A 9,226-nucleotide genomic window follows, 5' to 3' on the forward strand; every position below is an offset into this window, starting at 1 on the left:
TGTGCGGGGAGAAGGGTGCAACAATGAATGAATGGAATCCCAAAATCTCTGTAGATGTTCATTGAAATGAAAAATAAACAACCTAAATTTAAATTTAAAAAGAAAAAAAAGGGAGCTCTGTTGGTGTAGTCAATAGGGTATAATATCATTAAACAAAAATCTGCAGCTCTGACAGTTCGAATCCACCGACTGCTCCATGTGAGAAAGATGGGCAGTCTCCTCCCCATCTTGAATTTTAAGCTTCCAAAACTCCAATGTTCTGAGTCAGTATGAGCTGGAATTGCTTGAAGTGAGGAAGACATCAAAAAAAGAAAAGACACACCACGGTACCAAGTAATGGCAACATCGTTTGTGTCAGAGCTGTGCTCCCCAGCTGTTGAGCTGTTTCTGAGTTCCTAGAAGCAGATATTTTAAAAGAGATTCCTCCTATAAAGGACCCAATGGAGGGTCACTACCAACTTGAAGGCAGTGAGTTTGTGAGTTTGTTCTGATTATGTACCATCAGATAAACCTACTGGAAACCCTACAGGGTAGGGTTTAAGATCTACCTACAGGGTAGGGTAAAAGATCTCTAGTGATCTTTTAGAAGATCACTAGGTCTCTCTTTTCAGGTTCTCCTAGGTAAATTGGAACCTGTAACATTTCAACAAGCAGTGGAAGTGTTAACTGTGCTTTTTATACCACCCTGGGGTTCAGAGCTCCGAATTATTAGTGTGGGACCAGAGCAGGCATCAAGTCCAAGTCTGCAGGGAGAGGGAGCCTGAAGAGTTTCCACACACAGACTCCCCTCAGGTGTGAATTGCTCCCCTCCCCAAATATGAATTGCTCTAAAGAGTGGACTCAAACTCATTGCTATTGAGTCAACCAATGCACAGCTGACCTCTAGTGGACTTTCTGAGGTTGAAAAATCACAAAGGAGAAGATTGGTTCTTTTTCTCCCTGAGAGCACAGTTAGATCCAAACCATTACAAGAGGCTTAGCCTTTGGGTCAGCAGCACAATTCCCTGTGGATATGCCACCAGAGCTCCTTAAAGAGTCGGGGAAGAGAAATTCAAATCTCCTGTGGTGCTGGAGAAGAGTATTGAGAGTACCATGGACTGCTAGGAAAACAAACAGATTGGTCCTGGAAAGGGTTAAACCGGGTGGCTCCTTGGAGGCAAGGATTCTGAGGGTCCATCTAACATACTTTGGACATATTGTGAGGAGAGACCAGTCCTTGGAGAAGGACATCATGCTTGGGAAGGTGGAGGGACGGCACAGGAGGGGAAGGCCCTCTATGAGGTGGATTGATTCAGTGACTGGGGTAATCGGGATGGGTGTGTCGGAGACAGTGCGACTGTCACAGGACAGAGCAGAGTTTAGGGCTGTTGTACATAGGGTCGCTATGAGTCTCAAGCGACTCGATGGCACATAACAACAACAACACAATGCTTTTTTGAATCAGGAAATAAGCATATGGCCAAAAAGGATAGCATGAAGTTACAACAGTTTCACTGCACTCAAGAGGAACTTATTATATGTTGATTCATCTAGTTGATACTTTTCTTTCCTTCCATGCCTGAACTCTCTTAGAATGTTCATTACCCATTCTCCCTTGCTCTGTTAAAATTCTCTTCTATTTTCCCTGTCAGTACAAGGATCTCAGGCTTGAGAAGAAGACTATTTTCAAGATGTCCTCTACACAGTACAGTCCTACATTTTTATGCAGGAGTTATGTTTAAGGGGAAGTTTGGAGGATGGGTGAAGAGACTAAAACTTAATTTCTCAATCTGGAAGAAAGGGATCTTTAAAAAACATTCTCCAATTTTGCTCAAATTCATGTGGAGTTAAAAAAAAAAGACATCCTGCAAGCTTTTTCAGCATTTCTACTCAGAACCACAAAGCTTTGTAGTTGTCAGAATACTCTTCTCAAACTAAGCTTCACGCTCCTGTAAAACTTACCAATACGAGCACAGGATAGAGCAGAGTTTAGGGTTGTTATGAGTCACAGGTGACTCGATGGCACATAACAACAACTAAAACATCAATGCCGGTGTTCTGAGGTCTCATGAGGGTTCACCAAACAAATATGGCGTAGCATTACAAGAAATAAGAAAACAACATTATTATTGTAACTTTATTGTCAAGGGTTATTATTCTTCAAAATGTTTTTCTTAGCCATCTACTTTAGTTTTGAAGACAAGTGTGCCTGATTCAGGACGTGATCTTCCCAATTACCTGCTATTCATCAGAGGGCTGGATAATGAGTAAGAATGACAGATAAAAATTGATTTCTTTGAGTTAAAGAGCTGTAGAGTACTGAATGGACTGTCAGAAGAACAAACAGATGGGTCTTGGAAAAGGTACAGCCAGAGAAGGTGAAACAAAGCATTATCATCTTTGCCTCCAAGGAGCGCTCTTGCTGCAACTTCTCCAAGACATGTTTGTTCTTCTGGCAGTCCATGGTATATTCAGTTCTCCAAAGCCACAGCTCAAAGATGTATGCTGTCATCCTCAGTTACTGTCCAGTTCTCAGACGCATAACAAGTGATCAAAAACACCATGGCCTGAATCAGGGACACATTAGTCCTCAAACTGACATTATTCCTCCCCAATAATTTGAAGAGGTCCCTGAATGCAGACTTTCCGAATGCAATTAGTCTCCTGATCTCCTGACTGCTAGCACCAAGGGATTGGGGATTCAAGTAAGATGATATCATTGACAGCTTCTATCTTTTCTTTACCACTCATGATGTTGCCTGTCAGTCCCATGGTGGTTTACATCCATCAGTTGCTTCATGGTAGAAAGATGGGTTAACCACCTTTGTGCTATTTATTCCCTCTGAAAACCAGTGGAGAGTCAAACTATGGGTCAGTTCTGACTCAAAGGCACACAAACTAGTTATCAAAGGATTGGCTAGTTTTGCTATTCAGGTTTAAATTGAGCAGATTCAGTAGTAGAAATTTAGGATTCTCAATACTAGCAAGCAAGAGGAAGAAGGGAGTGCAGCTCACATCCTTCCAGAGTCAGAGACTGCTATGATAGCCAGATCGAGACCTACACAAGCGTAACAGCAGCCTCAGCAGAGAATCAGAGACTGACCTGAGACAGGGCTGACTGTCTGATCGGTGAAAACCACAGACTGTTGCCCCACAGAGGCCAAGATAGGGCTCTTTACCCAGGCTTGCTGGAAGACTAAGGGAAAAGGTCATAACCAGCAGGACTAAGGGAATTCTGTAATATGAACCTAAGCCATGAAGCTGAAGATCAAAAGGTATCAAATTTACTTGAGAAACTATCTGGACTGAGGAATTTCACACTTAAGAAGCTGTCTGTACTGAGGGAATGCATCATGCTGCCAACCTGAATTGTAGCCTTCCCTAATATGCCAAAACCATGAGTCTGGCACTGTGAGATTTGTGTAGTCATGACAGTGGATGTGAGGCCCAATAGAGCACTACACTTGGTATAGAATTAGTAGAAGTAGGTGCAGGAGCATGGTCTGAGCTTTTAGGAATTTTGCACTTTGGCTGTTGTTCACCTTTGCTGAGTTAGGAGAGGTCAGCTATGACCATCTCCATGGCATCTACACTCATTTTATAGTGTTTCCAAAAATTTATGTGGGATCTCTGTTGGCCGAGTGGGTAGGGAATTAGACGACTAACCCAAAGGTGGTTCCTCCCTGGTGGTTTGACCAGCAGTTCCATGTGAGAAATAATAACAAACATAATATCCTGCTTCTGAAAACTCACTAGTGAATATACCATGGACTTACAAGAAAGCAAATACGTTGTCTTGGAGAAATGGAGGTTAGGATTTTGAAGTTCTGTCTCACATACGTTGGGCAAGTAGCCAGGAAGGACCAGTCCCTGGAGAAGGACATTATGATCTGAAGAGTGGAGGTCCAGCACAGGACAGGAAGATCCTAGATGAGATGGATTGATACAGTGACTGGGGCAGTGGTGGTAGGTGTGTCAGTACCAGTGAGACTGGCTCAGAACAGGGCAGGGTTCAGAGCTGCTCTACATTGGGTCACTATGATTTTCAGGCAACTCAATGGCACATAACAACAATAACAGCAAACCTAAAGAGGCATTTTTAATTGTTACCTATACATATAAATATTCTACAGTAAATGAGGAAGACTGGTGAATCAGTGCTTGTGTGTGTGTGTGTGTGTGTGTGTGTGTGTGTGTGTGTGTGTGTTTAATTAGGATATTGGGGGAAAGTTACAAAAAGGATGGTTTTCAGTCATTCATTGCTGCGCATTTTCATCCCTCCTGCTCCCTTCCTCTTTCCCCAATTCACTCTGTAATGCACATCTTGCTCCACATTATTATCATCCATATAATGCCTGATCTCCAATACTTTCAGATAGTCCTTCCCTTCACATGTTCCAGTACAGTGGTCATTGTCGACACACACTTTTCCTATTCTCCCCTTATCATGTCCATTCTATTTTTCTAACAGTAATCTTATGCAGTATTTTCCTTTTGTGATTGAGATATTTCACTTAGCATGTTATGTCTTTCAGACTCATCCATGTTGTATAGTGGGGTTTTTTTTTGTGGTGTTTTATTTTGGTTGGTTGGTTTTCTGTATAGTGTTTTACATGTGTGAGATAACATCTCACTCTAGAAACAATAGCAAAATTGAACAGGACAGCAAACAATAAATTCTAGTGAGGATATAGAGAGATTGAAACTCTCATACATGGTTCGTGGGAATGTAAAATGGTACAACCACAATGTAAGGAAAACTGGTGCTTCCTCAAAAAGTTGGAACTAGACATATCATTTGACCCAGCTATCCCCACTATTGCTCATAGGATTTTAATGCAAAAGCATTTGACTGTGTACATCATAACTAATTATGGCTAACAGTAAGAAGATTGGAAATTCCAAAACACTTGATTTTGCTCATGTGAAACCAATACCTATACCAAGAGGCTGTTTTGCAAACAGAGCAAGGGAATGCTTGATAGTTTAAAATCAGGAAAGGTGTGCATCAGGTTTGCATCCTTTCACCATACCTATAATATCTATATGGTGATCAAATTATTGGAGAACCTCTATAAAGAAAAACATGGCATCAGGATTGGAGGATGATTCATCAATAACCTTCATTATGTATATGACACAATGTTGCTTGCTGAAAGTAAAGAGGACTTAAGTACTTGCTTCAGGAGGTTAAACACTGCAGCGTTCTATATGGGGTGCATCTCAACATAAAGAAAACAAAATTCTTAGCCACTGTACCAATAGGCAACATCATGATGGAAAAAGATTGTGGATTTAAGTAAGTCTTCTGTCAATGACTTCATCTTACTTAAATCCACAATCTTTTTCCATCATGATGTTGCCTATCAGTCCAATGGTAAGAACCTTTGTTTTCTTTACACTGAGATGCAATCCATAATGAAGCCTGTATTCTTTGATCTTCTGCAACAAGTGCTTCAAGTCCCCCTCACTTTAAGCAAGCAAGACTGAGTCATCTGGATGACATAGGTTATTGATGATTCTCCCTCCAATTCTGATGCCACATTTCTCTTCCAAGAGTCCAGTTTCTGACACACTTCCTTCTTAATTTTAAACCAGGTAGTGTCCCCTTTGTGTAGTCAATAAAACACAAATAGACATCCTGGTATTTCTTACTTACAACCAGGATCCATCCATCTGACATCAGCAATGAGAACATTGGTGTATGACTTCTTCTAAATCTCACTTGAACTTCTGGAAATTCTCTATCTATGTACTGTTCCAGCAATTTTTTTTAATGATCTTCAGCAGTATTTTGCTTGCATGCCAGTCACCAATTATCATTAGCATATTCTGATTGCATGTTTGGTCAATTTCAGACTGCAAAATCTGGTAAAAATTTTCAGTTTCTTCCTCTTTGGCACTAGATGTAGGAGCCTACACTTGAATAATAGTCATGTTAACTGGTCTTCCTTGTATGCGTATAGATATTATGCACAACATTGTACTTCAGGATAGAACTTGATATTGACTTTTGGAATATGAATACAACACCATTCCTCTTCTGTTTTTCATTCCCTGAATAGTATATCATATGATTATCTGATTCGAAGTGTCCATATCTTGTCCATCACATTTCACTAATTCATAGTATGTTGACATTCATACATTCCATTTTATTTTTAAGAATTTCCAGTTTTACAACATTCAAGCTACTAACATTCCATGTACCAATTGTTAAATGATGTTTGATATTGATTTTCTTCATTTTGATATTGATTTTCTTCATTTAAACTGACTTCCATTTAAGCTGGGGTCTACCACTAAACTACTGTAACTATCCTCTTTGTTTAGTGTTCATAGAGCTTACATTAAGAAGAATGGGAATCCCAGAGCACTTGATTGTGCTCATGAGGAACCTATAATGGATCAGGAATTTGTTGTATGAACAGAGCAGGATAGCACTGCATGGTTTGGAATTTGGAAGGGAGTGTGTCAGGGATTTATTCTATCTCCACACCTGTTTAATTTATATGCTGAGCAAATTATCTGAGAGGTTGAACTCTATGAAGAGGAATGTGGCATCAGGATTAGAAGATGACTCATCAATAATCTGCATTATCCAGATGAGACTACCTTACTTGCTGAAAGTGAGGAGGACTTGAAGCACTTGTTGCAGAAGATCAAGGAATGCAGCCTTTAGTGTGGATTGTGTCTCAGTATCAAGAAAAGAAAGATTCTTACCACCTGACCAACAGGCAGTGTAATGATGGATGGAGAGGAGAATGAAACTGTCAGTAGCTTTATCACAAATTGTGCTTGGATCCACAATCAATACCCTTTGTAAGAGCAGTCAGGAAATAAGGAGACTCACTGCATTGGGAAAATCTGCAGTTAGAGACGTTTCCAAATTATTGAGTATAGTGATGTCAGTTTGAGAACTAAGGTACATCTGATTCAGGCCATAGCCTTCTCGATTACTAGCTATGCATCCGAGACCTGGACAATGAATAAGGATGACAGAAAAAAAAATGTATTCCTTTGAGCTGTGGTGTTGGAGAAGAGCACTGAACAACTGATAGATGGCCAAGAGAATAAATATAGATGTCTTGGAAAAGGTGGAGCCAGAGTGCTCTATGGAGGCAAGAATGATGAGGCTTAGCCTCACATAATTTGGACATATTACTCAGAAGTGCTATTCCTTGGAGAGGGAGGATCAGCAAAGGATAGGAAGACCCTCAACCAGGTATATTGGCATGGTGACATCCACAATGGGCTTTTGTCTTTCAGAAAGTGTGAGCATGGCACAGGACAGGACTAGTTCAGATCTTTTGTTCATAAGGTTTCTATGAGTCATACTCGACTCGATGGCACCTAACAACAAGTGTTCCCTTGTTCTGTTCATACAACAGCCTCCTGTTTTAGGTATAGGTTTTGCATGAGCCCAATTAAATGTTCTGGGGCTCCCATTTTTCTCAACGTTACCCACTACTTGTTATGATCCACACAGTTAAATGCCTTTGCATATTAAATAAAGCATAACTAGATATTCTTATTGTATTGTTTACTTTCAGCCAGAATCCATTTGATATCAGCAATGATATTCCTGGGGTCATGGCCTCTTTTAACTCCTGCTTGAACTTCTGAAAGTTCTCTATCCATGTAGCCATTTTTTAATTATCTTCAACAGTATTTTGCTTGCATGTGATACTAATGATATTGTTTGATAGTTCTATATTCTGTTGGATCACCTTTTGGGTGAATGGGAACAGATATGGATCTCATCCAATTTATCAGCCAATGATCCTCTAAATTTCCTGGCATAGAATATACTGATGAGCACATCCAGAGCTGTGTCTATTAATTAAAACAAGTCAGTTGGTATCTCATCAATTCCTTGTGCCTTATTTTTTTCAAATGCCTTCAATGCAACTTACACTTCCTCCTAGCTCCTGCTCATATGGTACTAATTTATATTTTTCAGTGTTAACCAGTTTGTCTCAGTACAGTGATTCTGTATATTCTCTCCATTTTCTTTTGATGCTTATAGCATCATTCAAATGCTTATAACATCTTTCAATATTGTGACTTTACTTTTTTTTCAATTCTCTGAGTGATTCCTTCTCTTGTTATTCTCCAACTTCTTCTTTCTTTACATTCTGTTACAATACTTTGATTTTTCTTCTTGAGCTGTTCTTTGAAATCTTTTGTTCCGATCTTTTACTTTGGTATGTTTTCCCTTTGTTTTTGCTTCTATGCATTTTAGTGTAATTTTTAGATTCTCTTCTGAAATACTTTTTGATTTTTTTTCTTTCTGTTCTGTCTTTGTAATGATATTTTTTTCCTTTTTCTGTGGATTATATCCTTAATATTATCCCATAACTCATCTGCTCTTCGATCATTGGTTTTCAGTGCTTCAAACCTGTTCTTCAGATGATCTTGAAATTAAGCTGAAATACATTCAATATCATATCTTGGTTATTGTAGACTTATTTTCATTTTAATTGGCCTCTATTTGAATTTATACATGAATAATTGATAATCTGACTCATAGTCTACCTGTGGCCTAGTTTTGGCTGCCACTATTGAGCTTCTTCAACAATTCTGTGCACAAATGGAGTCAATTTGATTCCTATGCAACCCATCAGATGAAGTCCATATATAAAGTGTTGTTTGTGTCTTTTTTTCCCTTATTCATTGTCCAACTTTTTTTAACAGTTTTTTTCTTGTTTTTATTAATTTTAATTAAAGTTTACAGAGACTTAGGGTTTCCAGTCATTCATTGTTGCACTTTTCTCCCTGCCCACCCCCTCCCCCTGATTCACTCTTCTCCTTGAAAAGTAAAAGAAAAACTCTTTCATTGTTATGCAATCCTCCCAAGAATAAGTCATTAGAAGAACATAAGCTGGCTGTGCTCTCCGCCACCGCCACCGCGACAGCTAACGCATTTGGGCGTAGGTAGCTCTGCTCCTTCAGATACCTGAAAAATGGCTGGAAATTCCAGTAACAGTGATTCATCTTCTGATTGGACTCTCATCTGTTATGAGGAAGAAGACATTATCTACTTTGGAACTGTCAGTGATATTACCCTAGAGCCACTTAAGTTAGAAGAAGTTGGAATTCAGGAAGAAGCTGTAATTGTTGAAGAAGCAGAGAGCTCAGAAACCTTTCACATGGCTTCTTCCTTTAGCAGCCAGTATACACTCTGTCAGTCAGAAATTGTAAACAGCCAGAGTGACACAACGGTGATGGGAGAAATTGCTCATCC

This window comes from Elephantulus edwardii, unplaced genomic scaffold (genome assembly GCF_000299155.1).
Source record: "Elephantulus edwardii isolate Elephantulus edwardi_28Jun2011 unplaced genomic scaffold, EleEdw1.0 scaffold00192, whole genome shotgun sequence".
NCBI classification, from domain to species: Eukaryota; Metazoa; Chordata; class Mammalia; order Macroscelidea; family Macroscelididae; genus Elephantulus; species Elephantulus edwardii.